The following is an 11,670-nucleotide window of genomic DNA, read 5'->3' on the forward strand; positions in this document are numbered from 1 at the left end:
GTTTGACCAATCGAATTGCACCTGGAACTCAACACTTGGCATCTTGCCTTTAAAATGAGAAAATATGAGAAAAATGATGAGTCAGCATACAGGGGAGGCACAATGGCTAACGGACTGGTGCAGAGCCAGCGTACAGATGCAGCATACAGAGCCAGCGTACAGATTCAGCGTATAGAGGAGGCGCAGCGGCTAATGGACTGGTACAGAGCCAGCGTACAGAGTCAGCGTACAGAGGAGGCGCAACGGCTAACGGACTGGTGCAGAGCCAGCGTACAGAGTCAGCGTACAGAGGAGGCGCAGCGGCTAACGGACTTGTGCAGAGCCAGCGTACAGAGTCAGCGTACAGAGGAGGCGCAATGGCTAACAGACTGGTACAGAGCCAGCGTACAGAGGAGGTGTACAGAAGAGGCGCAGCGGCTAACAGACTGGTGCAGAGCCAGCGTACAGAGTCAGCGTACAGAGGAGATGTACAGAAGAGGCGCAGCGGCTAACAGATGGTGCGGAGCCAACAACCTGCCTCTGAATGTGGACAGGACGAAAGAGATGGTTGTTGACTTCAAGAGAGCATGGAGTGAGCACTGTCCGCTGGACATTGACTGCTTCCCATGGAGATCGTGAAGAGCACTAAATTTCTTGGCATACACCTGGCGGAGAATCTCACCTGGACCCTCCCACAACACGAGCTCCACAGCCAAGAAAGCCCAGCAGCATCTCTACTTTCTGCATTGTCTGAGAAAAGTCCATGTTCCTCCCGCACCCCCCCCTCACACACACACACACACACTCACACACCTCCATTCTACAGAGGGTTCATTGAGAGTACCCTGAGCTGCTGCATCACTGCCTGGTTCAGGAATTGTACCGTCTTGGATCATAATACCCTACAATGGATAGTGAGGACAGCTGAGAGGATCATCAGGGTCTCTCTTCCCTCCATTACAGGCATGTACACCACACGCTGCATCCGAAAGGGTGACAGCATTGTGGAAGACCCCACACACCCCTCACTCAAACTCTCCTCCCTCCTGCCATCTGGCAGAAGATACCGGAGCATTCGGTCTCTCACGGCCGGACTGTGCAACAGTTTCTTCCCCCAAGCCAACAGGCTCCTTAACACAGTATGATCGGACTCTTTCCCATCTGAAATTCTTTGCAAAACTTTGAATTGCTACTCGAAAAATGTCTTATTATTTATCATTCTTCTATTACACTGTAACCTGCATGTTTTGCACTTCGTATGCCCTTTATGCCGTGCACGAGTGTGTAGTTTGTGCTGTCCATGTAGCACCCTCGGTTCTGGAGGAAAGCTGTCCCGTTTTTACTGTTTCAGTTGTATATGGGAGAAATGACAAATAAAAACTACTCTTTCTACATATTACAGTCTGGGTTATCTTAATATATTTTGAGGGGATTTGGTCTGCTTCATAACAAATGATTCCAAGCACTCCGCACTGGAGAGATAGAACATAGAACATAGAAAAGTACAGCACAGAACAGGCCCTTTGGCCCATGATGTTGTGCCGAGGTTTAATCCTAATGTAAAATATAGTAACTTAACCTACGCACCCCTCAACTCACTGCTCTCCATGTACATATCCAGCAGTCGCTTAAATGTCCCTAATGACTCTACTTCCACCACCACCGTTGGCAACGCATTCCATACATTCACAACTCTCTGTGGTAAAGAACCTTCCTCTGACGCCTCCTTTATACCTTCCTCCTAATATCTTCAAACTATGACTCCTCATACCAGCCAATCCTGCCCTGGGGAAGAGTTTCTGGCTATTGACTCTCTATTCCACTCATTATTTTGTACACCTCGATCAGGTCTCCTCTCTTCCTCCTCCTCTCCAGAGAGAAATGTCCGAGCTTATTCAACCTTTCTTCATAAGGCAAGCCCTCCATCCAGGCAGCATCCTGGTAAACCTTCTTTGCACCCTCCCCAAAGCCTCTGTATCTTTCCTATAGTAGGGCGACCAGAATTGGACGCAATATTCCAAGTGTGGTCTCACCAGGGACTTGTACAGCTGCAGCAAAACCTCGCAGCTCTTAAACTTGATCGCTCTGTTAATGTAAGCCAAAACACCATATGCTTTCTTAACAACCCTATCTACTTAGATTAGATTACTTACAGTGTGGAAACAGGCCCTTCAGCCCAACAAATCCACACCGACCCGCCGAAGCACAACCCACCCAGACCCATTCCCCTACATTTACCCCTTCACCTGACACAATGGGCAATTCAGCATGGCCAATTCACCTGACCTGCACATTTTTGGATTGTGGGAGGAAACCAGAGCACCCGGAGGAAACCCACGCAGACACGGGGCGAATGTGCAAACTCCACAGAGTCACCTGAGGTGGGAACCCGGGTCTCTGGCGCTGTGAGGCAGCAGTGCTAACCACTGTGCCAACATGCCGCCCTTAGGTGGGAACTTTGAGGGATCTATGTAATTGCACATCCAGATCCCTCTGTTCTTCCACACTGCCAAGAATCCTGTCTTTAATCCTACATTCAGCATTCGAGTTCGACCTTCCAAAGTGCATCACTTCGCATTTATCCAGGTTGAACTCCATCTGCCATTTCTCAGCCCAGCTCTGCATCCTGTCGATGTCGCGCTGCAGCCTGCAGTAGCCCTCTGTACTATCGACGACACCTCCAACCTTTGTGTCATCTGCAAATTTACTAACCCACCCCTCAACCTCCTCATCCAAGTCATTTATAAAAACTACAAAGAGCAGAGGCCCAAGAACAGAGCCCTGCGGGACCCCACTCAACACTGACCTACAGGCAGATTATTTTCCATCTATAACCACTCTCTGCCTTCTGGCAGCCAACCAATTCTGAATCCAGATAGCCAAATCTCCCTGTATTCCATATTTCCTGACTTTATGAATGAGCCTACCATGGGGAACCTTATCAAATGCCTTGCTGAAGTCCATATACACCACATCCACTGCTTGACTCTCGTCGACCTGTCTTGACAACTCCTCAAAGAACTCAATAAGATTTGTGAGGCTTGAGCTGCCCCTCACAAAGCCATGCTGACTGTCTTTAATCACGCTATGCTTTGCCAAATAGTCATAAATCCTATTCCTCAGAATTCTTTCCAAAACCTTGCTGACCACAGACCACTAACCACAGATTACAGTGCCAAAGTATTCTTTGCACCATTCCGCATATGCGACAGCTAATTTCATTTCAATATGTGTGGTTTGATGGACCCAGATCCAGCAGGAATTAGATTTAACGTGATCAGACACATTTCACTGAGACCTTTTACGTAAAGAACAAGCACTTTTTGCATTGGGTTGCATGGTCCCAGAGGTGAAGGAGCTCTGTCTAACTCACTTTGTACCTCAGCACAACCTTATTATTATGGAATAGCATCAGGTCACCATTATTTTTTAATATTAAATAAACCAAACAATGACCACCACTGAACCCATCTAACTTTAAATGGATCAATCATTTAAACTGGACAAATAGCACTTAGGATTTTCAGTTATATTAATGTCAAATTATGCAATAGTTGTTTACAACATGTTCATACAATCATAATATTCCTAAAGTGTGGAAGCAGGCCATTCAGCCCATCGTGTCAACACCAACCCTCCGAAGAGCATCCCATTCAGTCACACCCCTTTGCTCTATCCTTGTAACCTTGTATTTCCCATGGATAATCCACCTAGCCTGCACATCTCTGGACACTTTGGGCAATTTAGCACGGCCAATCCATCGAATCCGCACATCTTTGGACTGTGGGAGGAAACCAGAGCACCCAGAGTAAACCCACAGAGACACATGGAGAGCTCGCATACTCTAGACAGTCGCCCAAGGGTGGACTCAAACTCATGTCTCTGGTGCAGTGAGGTAGACGTGCTAACCACTGAGTCACCATACTACTCTATATTAAAAAAAATTTCCAATATCTATAATCGCTGGGTGACAGGGGCCTGGTTTTGGGTTGAAAGAGATTCTTGGTCTCTGGTCACTTGGAGACCAGTTGGTGGTGTGGGAGCATAACCAAGCCTTGACATTATCAGCACTGTTTGCAGACAGCCCAGAATTTACACTCACTCTCCCAGGCCCCTCATATCATCCACACCAAGAAGTAAGCAACAATCAATTGTTTGTAATAGCTGGCTCAGAGTCCCTCAGAACCACAGCCTACTGCCTCAATCCTGATGATAACCAGTACCTACACATTTCAGATGTCATGGATTTGTGGTAATACAGATGGGTAGGAAAGGACTAGGATCAAGTGACCTGTTGCCTTTGGCCCTGAACGTTTGAGGATCCATCACTATCGGGCTGACCTCTGTAGTCCAGGGATATTTCTCAATTTAATAAGTCCCTTGGCCGATGGGCTTTTCAAAGATCTAAAGTATGCCCTCTCAGAATTGCTGCCTCATGTGTCCTCTGTCTCAATTTTCTTTTATTAATTCTTGAAGAGGGCATCACTAGCTAGGCCAGCATCTATTATCCTTCCTAATGGTTAGGAGTCAACCACCTTACTGTGGGTCTGGAGTCACATGTAGTCCAGACTAGGTAAGGATGGCAAAGTCCTTCCTTAAAGGACATTAGTGAACCAGATGGGTTTTTCCAACACCAGCAATAGATTCATCGTCATCATTAGCCTCTTAATTCCAGATTTTTTTTTTACAGACTTTAAATTCTATTATCTGCCATGGTGGGATTCGAACCTAGGTCCCCAGAAAATTAGTTGGGTCTCTGGATTAATGGTCCAGCAATAATGACACTCAGCAATCCCCTCCTCCTGAATGCCCCCTGCAGGGCAATTAGAGATGGGCAATAAATGATGGCCTAGCCAATGACACCCACGTCCCATGAACAAATCAAAAGGGATGCTAATCTCCACATTCACCTTTCTGCTTTGATAGCACATGGTTGCAATAAAGAGTTTGCTCCCAAGTTGAAGTGAGTCAGAGCTTGACACCAGCACTGGGGTTCGATACTGGGCGGGAGTTGGTGGAGGATTCGAGGGTGTCAGGAGCAGATCGAGTTCTCAGTACTCTGCACAATGTGACCTCGCTACATCAGGAGATGTGGGCAGCCTACAACATGCAAAGTTGAGTTGAGAGTGTTGCTGGAAAAGCACAGCAGGTCAGGCAGCATCCGAGGAGCAGGAGAATGGACATTTCGGGCCAGAGCCCTTCATCAGGAATGAGCTGATTCCTCATTCCTGACGGAGGGCTCCAGTCCGAAATGTGGATTCTCCTGCTCCTCGGATGCTGCCTGACCTGCTGTGCTTTTCCAGCAACACTCTTTCGACTCTGATCTCCAGCATCTGCAGACCTCACTTTCTCTCTACAAGCAAAGTTGAGCCCATTTGGTGATCACCAAGGAGCAGCAGCAAGGTGTGGACCAGACCTACAGCAGGTACAGAAACACTGAGAATCTCACACCAGATAACCTGCTTCAAGTGGCAGTAAACTGGACTGTCACTTCCCTGTGTCCAATCTCTGTATGGCCTTGGCTCTAGGATGGTCCCGGTTTGTGATGTATACTCACAACTCCTTAGAGCCCTATCCCCAGCGCCGTTAGACAATTCCTACCTGACGGTGAAGGGGGCGATAGATCGGGAGGCCTAGTTACTGAACAGCACATCACACTCCAGGACTGAGCCATAAAATGTGTCAGAACATGGCCAAACAGGTTGATGGTCAATCTATAAACCCCTGTGGTTTGCCTATAGCAGGAAAGGCCTAGCTGCAATACCACACCATCCCACACAGAGGTCTTTCTGTGCAGCTCCTCTCTGTCAGCAACATTACCCTCGTTCTGGGGGGATGGGGGCTACCACAGAAATGTCAGCTCCTGAGGTATGTTTGACACAGTCGCGGATGGTTACCATTCTGCACAGTAGACAGCGACACTGTCCATTTCCAGAGTGTAGCTGGCATGCTTCCATGGCCTGGGATTACCACAAACTGCAGGCCCACATCCTTCCTGATGGACTCACAGTGGCTCAGTGGTTAGCACTGCTGCCTCACAGCCCCAGGGACCTGGGTTCGATTCCAACCTTGGGCGACTATCTGTGTGGAGTTCTCCCTGCGTCTGCGTGGGTTTCCTCTAGATACTCCAGTTTCCTCCCATGGTCCAAAGATGTGCAGGTTAGATGAATTGGTCGTGCTCAATTGCCCATAGTGTTCAGGAATGTGTAAGTGAGGTAATAGGGTAGAGGAATGGGTCTGCGTGGGTTACTCTTCAGAGGGTAGGTGTGGACTTGGGCTGAACGGCCTGTTTCCACACTGTAAAGATTCTATGATTCTATGTACAGCTGGATCAAGGGGAGAGATGCCAGCCTTTCCCAACTCCAGATTTTTGAGGAGAAAGTGAGGTCTGCAGATGCTGGAGATTAGAGCTGGAAATGTGTTGCTGGAAAAGCGCAGCAGGTCAGGCAGCATCCAGGGAATAGGAGAGTCGACGTTTCGGGCATAAGCCCTTTGAAGAAGGGCTTATGCCCGAAACGTCGACTCTCCTATTCCCTGGATGCTGCCTCACCTGCTGCGCTTTTCCAGCAACACATTTCCAGCTCCAACTCCAGATTTGACTTGCAATCTTTCCAGTCCCCACTCCCTGACTGAAGCTGTGTTCATAGGGTCATAGAGTAATTCAGCAATAGACCCTTCAGTCCAACTAGTCCATGCTGACCAGGTTTCCCAAACTAAACCAGTCGCACTTGCCTGCATTTGGCCCATATCCCTATAAACCTTTCCTATTCATGTACCTGCCCAAATGTCTTTTAACTGTTGTAACTGTACCTGCATTTACCACTTCCTCTGGCAGTTCATTCTACATTCAAAACATCTCTGCATGAAATGTTGCCCCTCAGGTCCCCTTTAAATCCTTCTGCTCTCACCTCAAAACTATGCCCTCTAGTTTTGCACTTCCTCACCCTAGGGAAAAGACCTTTCCAATCACCATATCTACGTTCTCCGTGATTTTATAAACCTCTGTAAGGTCACTCCTCAACCTCCTATGTTCCAGTTAAAAAAAACTGTTCCGGCCTATTCAGCCTCTCTTTATAACTCAAACCCTGCAGTTCCTGCTGCTTGTGTAGAGCAGTTGGGTCTCATTGTGGATCGGTCCACAGCAGAGGCCCCACCTTCATCCCCCTACGCTCCCGGATCAATGAGTTCGACACACGGCGAGACATTGAGCATTTCTTCCGCCGCCTTTGCCTCTGCGCCTACTTCTTCAACCAGGATTCTCACCCACCCTCTGATGACCCCTTCTCCTGCCTCCAACACACCCCATCCACCTGGACACCCCGTGCTGGCGTCTTACGTGCCCTCGATCTCTTCATATCCAACTGCCGCCGCGACATTGACCGCCTCAACCTGTCCACCCCTCTCACCCACTCTAACCTCTCACCCTCACAACATGCAGCCCCCCACTCCCTCCGCTCCAACTCCAATCTCGCCATCAAACTGGCAGACAAGGGAGGCGCGGTAGTCGTTTGGCGCACTGATCTTTACACCGCTGAGGCTAAACGCCAGCTCGCGGAACACCTCCTCCTACTGCCCCCTTGACCATGACCCCACCTCCCACCACCAAACCATCATCTCCCAGACCTTCCATAACCTCATCACCTCATGGGATCTCCCATCCACCGCCTCCAACCTCATAATCCCACAACCCCGCACCGCCCGTTTCTACCTCTTACCCAAAATCCACAAACCTGACTGCCCCGGCCGACCCATTGTCTCAGCCTGCTCCTGCCCCACCGAACTCATCTCTGCGTACCTCGACATGGTCCTGTCCCCTTAGTCCAAGAACTCCCCACCTACATTCGGGACACCACCCACGCCCTCCACCTCCTCCATGATTTTCGCTTCCCCGGCCCCCAACGCCTTATCTTCATGATGGACATCCAGTCCCTGTACACCTCCATCCCCCATCACGAAGGTCTCCAAGTCCTCCGCTTCTTCCTCTCCCACCGACCCAACCAGTACCCTTCCACTGACACACCCTCCTTCGACTGACTGAACTGGTCCTCACTCTTAACAACTTCTCCTTCCAATCCTCCCACTTCCTCCAAACCAAAGGAGTAGCCATGGGCACCTGCATGGGCCCCAGCTATGCCTGCCTCTTTGTAGGATATGTGGAACAGTCCATCTTCCACATCTACACTGGCACCACTCCCCACCTTTTCCTCCGCTACATCGATGACTGTATCGGCGCTGCCTCGTGCTCCCACGAGGAGGTTGAACAGTTCATCCACTTTACTAACACCTTCCATCCCTACCTCAAATTTATCTGGACCGTCTCAGACTCCTCCCTCCCCTTCCTAGACCTCTACATTTCTATCTCGGGAGACCGACTCAACACAGACATTTACTACAAACCGACCGACTCCCACAACTACCTAGGTTACACCTCCTCCCACCCTGCCCCCTGTAAAAGCGCCATCCCATATTCCCAATTCCTTTGCCTCCGCCGCATCTGCTCCCAGGAGGACCAATTCCACTATCGAACTACCCAAATGGCCTCCTTCTTCAAAGACCGCAATTTCCCTTCCAACATGGTCGACGATGCTCTCCACCGCATCTCCTTCACTTCCTGCACCTCCGCCCTTGAACCCCAACCCTCCAATCGCCACCAGAACAGAACCCCACTGGTCCTCACCTTCCACCCCACCAACCTCCAGATACATCGTATCATCCTCCGTCATTTCCGCCACCTCCAAACAGACCCCACCACCAAGGATATATTTCCCTCCTCACCCCTATCAGCATTCCGGAAAGACCACTCCCTCCGCGACTCCCTCGTCAGGTCCACACCCCCCACCAGCCCAACCTCCACTCCCGGCACCTTCCCTTGCAACCGCAAGAAGTGCAAAACTTGCGCCCACACCTCCCCCCTCACCTCCCTCCAAGGCCCCAATGGATCCTTCTATATCCATTGTAAATTCACCTGCACCTCCACACACATCATTTACTGCATCCGCTGCACCCGATGTGGTCTCCTCTACATTGGGGAGACAGGCCGCCTACTTGTGGAATGTTTCAGGGAACATCTCTGGGACACCTGCAACAACCAACCCAACCGCCCCGTGGCTGAACACTTTAACTCCCCTTCCCACTCTGCCAAGGACATGCAGGTCCTTGGCCTCCTCCACCGCCAGACCCTGGCCACACGATGCCTGGAGGAAGAGCGCCTCATCTTCCACCAAGGAACCCTCAAACCACAAGGGATGAATGTAATTTCTCCAGCTTCCTCATTTCCCCTCCCCCCACCTTATCTCAGTCCCAACCCCCGGATTCAGCACTACCTTCTTGACCTGCAATCTTCTTCCCGACCTCTCCGCCCCACCCCCTCTCCGGCCTACCACCCTCACCCTCACCTCCTTCCACCTATCGTATTCCCAGCACCCCTCCCCCAAATGCCCTCCCCCCAACCTTTTATCTCAGCTCGCTTGGCACACCAGCCTCATTCCTGAAGAAGGGTTTATGTCCGAAACGTCGATTCTCCTGCTCCTCGGATGCTGCCTGTCCTGCTGTGTTTTTCCAGCACCATACTTTTCAACTCTAATTGCGGATAACCCTATTTTGGACAGCACATCCATCATATATGTTTGCAATATTCTGCCAAATGCTTTCTCCTGGCTTGGGCTAGTGAGGCATGTGTCCAGCTCCCTGCCACTGTCCTGCACACAGTCACATCCCTGAGTAGCACAAGGCCCACAGAGAAATTGCTGTGAAGTACCACGTATTACTGATCAGGGTACATCACCAACTCTGAAGCAACGACCTTGGACAGAATTTTGAAATCCACATGAAGAGGTGAAATAGACCATCGATTTCTGATCTCTTTTCCAACCCCCCCACCTTTCCCCACCCCCAGCTTTCAAGGTGAAACTTCTGAAGACATTCACACTTGCTACTGGTCACAACCATTACTCCCCCAGACCTCCAGCAGGGCTGGGCTGACCCAATCCCACAGGGCGAAATGGTCACTTCCAGGAGCATTACAAAATTGCACAGCCCTTGTCAGTTTGGCCAGTGTTATCAGAGCACCCAGATTCTCAGTGGTTAGCACTGCTGTCTCACAGCACCAGGGACCCAGGTTCGATTCCAGCCACTGTCTGTGTGGAGTTTGCACATTCTCCCCGTGTCAGCGTCGGTTTCCTCCGGGTGCTCCGGTTTCCTCCCACAATCCAAAGATGTGCAGGTCAGGTGAATTGGCCATGCTAAATTGTCCATCGTGTTAGATGCAATAGTCAGGGGTAAATGTGGGGAATGGGTCTGGGTAGGTTACTCTTCGGAGGGTCAGAGTGGACTTGTTGGGCTGAAGGGCCTGTTTCCATACTGTAGGGAATCTAATCTAATCTTGTTCTGTTGGCACCCTATGGTGGGGGACAGAAGAGGCTGGGAGACATGAGAAGTTAAATCAAGATCCTGGAGTTCACTGACAGAGAGGGGTGGGGAAAGCTGAATTGTTTTGAAGGGAAATTAGATGAGCTATCGAGGGAAGTCAATTATAGGGTCATGAGGATATGGAGAGGGACGAATGGGACTGAGTTAATACCTCCACAAGGAGCCAGCATGACTTGAGAAGCCAAAAGGCCTCCACGTGAATCATTTACCTCAGAGACCTACTTTTATTGGCTGGTTTTTCAGATTTCCACCCTTGGTTGGACAATTTCCTGTCAGGTTTATCTCATCGCCTCTGATCTCCAACCCAATTAAACATTCATTTTGTCCATTTCCAAATTCTCCGTAACGGATAAAAGTATTCCAAGGAGAAAGAGCAAAGTGCAATTTTAAAATGTCTTTATTCTGTGTGTTGTTCACACGATTGACCAGGAAGTTAAATTCTAGCTCCTGGTGGGTTTGACGACCCCAGTAGCTTGAGACAACGTCCTGTGTTAGGGGCTGGTTAATCTCATACCAATGTACTGAAAACTGTACGAGAACCGAGGACAAATGGTGCTGGCAATGTTGTTCTGAAAAACTGGCCACATCCAAATTACACCAAATATATTTACAGGAAAAATATTTCTGCTGACTGCAAAAGCCCTGCTTAAAATCAAATTAAAGACGGAATTCCTTGAGAGATACTCACAGATGCCACAGACGGCGTATCACTTCTCCTGATCTAGTCCCAGAGCCTGCTCCCCTTCCTGATGCTGTGTCTCAGGGGACTGCCCCGTGCTCTCAGAAGATAAGGCTGGACCAGAGGTAAACTGTCTATTCCGTGTGAGGACGACAGTATCTGCTGTGGAGTTGCACACACCCGTCAGAAGTAACAGGCAATACAGCAGCACTCCCACAGGCGTGTCCAACACACACACTCACAAGCACAAAGTTTGAAAAAGGCTCTTTGTTCCCATGCATTTTCCTAATACGTTATGCAGCTGAAACCCGAGGAGCATTAGTTAAATGAGAAAGGAGTTTAATCTGGCCCTCAGTGCTGGCAGATTCTATCTCAAGGGAGGGTGAAATTATAATTAATGTGTCTTTAGGAAACTGACTAGAATGGGGGCAGTGCTGCTTTACCACCCTGAAGCTCTCCATTGTCCTTTTTTATTCATACAGGGGATGTGGGAATCTCTGGCTAGGCCAACATTTATTGCCCATCATTTTTAATAGAGTTCCTACAGTGCGGAAACAGGTCATTTGGCCCAACAAGACTGCACC

At 49.5% G+C, this 11,670-nt stretch overlaps 1 protein-coding gene across 1 annotated transcript in view; it reads right to left on the reverse strand.

The window, feature by feature from the left end:
• The window catches only part of LOC122564730 (RING finger protein 225), a 33,351-nt gene extending 22,160 nt beyond the window's left edge, over positions 1-11,191 (reverse strand). Inside the window, exon 1 of the mRNA XM_043719866.2 lies at positions 11,096-11,191. The gene's annotated coding sequence lies outside the window, so the exon portion shown is untranslated. The remainder of the gene's footprint in view (positions 1-11,095) is intronic.
• Between the last annotated feature and the right edge of the window lie 479 nt (positions 11,192-11,670).

The sequence above is a fragment of the Chiloscyllium plagiosum genome, unplaced genomic scaffold (genome assembly GCF_037043375.1).
Source record: "Chiloscyllium plagiosum isolate Xiang-an unplaced genomic scaffold, Cpla_swu_hap1 HiC_scaffold_21, whole genome shotgun sequence".
Taxonomy (NCBI): Eukaryota; Metazoa; Chordata; class Chondrichthyes; order Orectolobiformes; family Hemiscylliidae; genus Chiloscyllium; species Chiloscyllium plagiosum.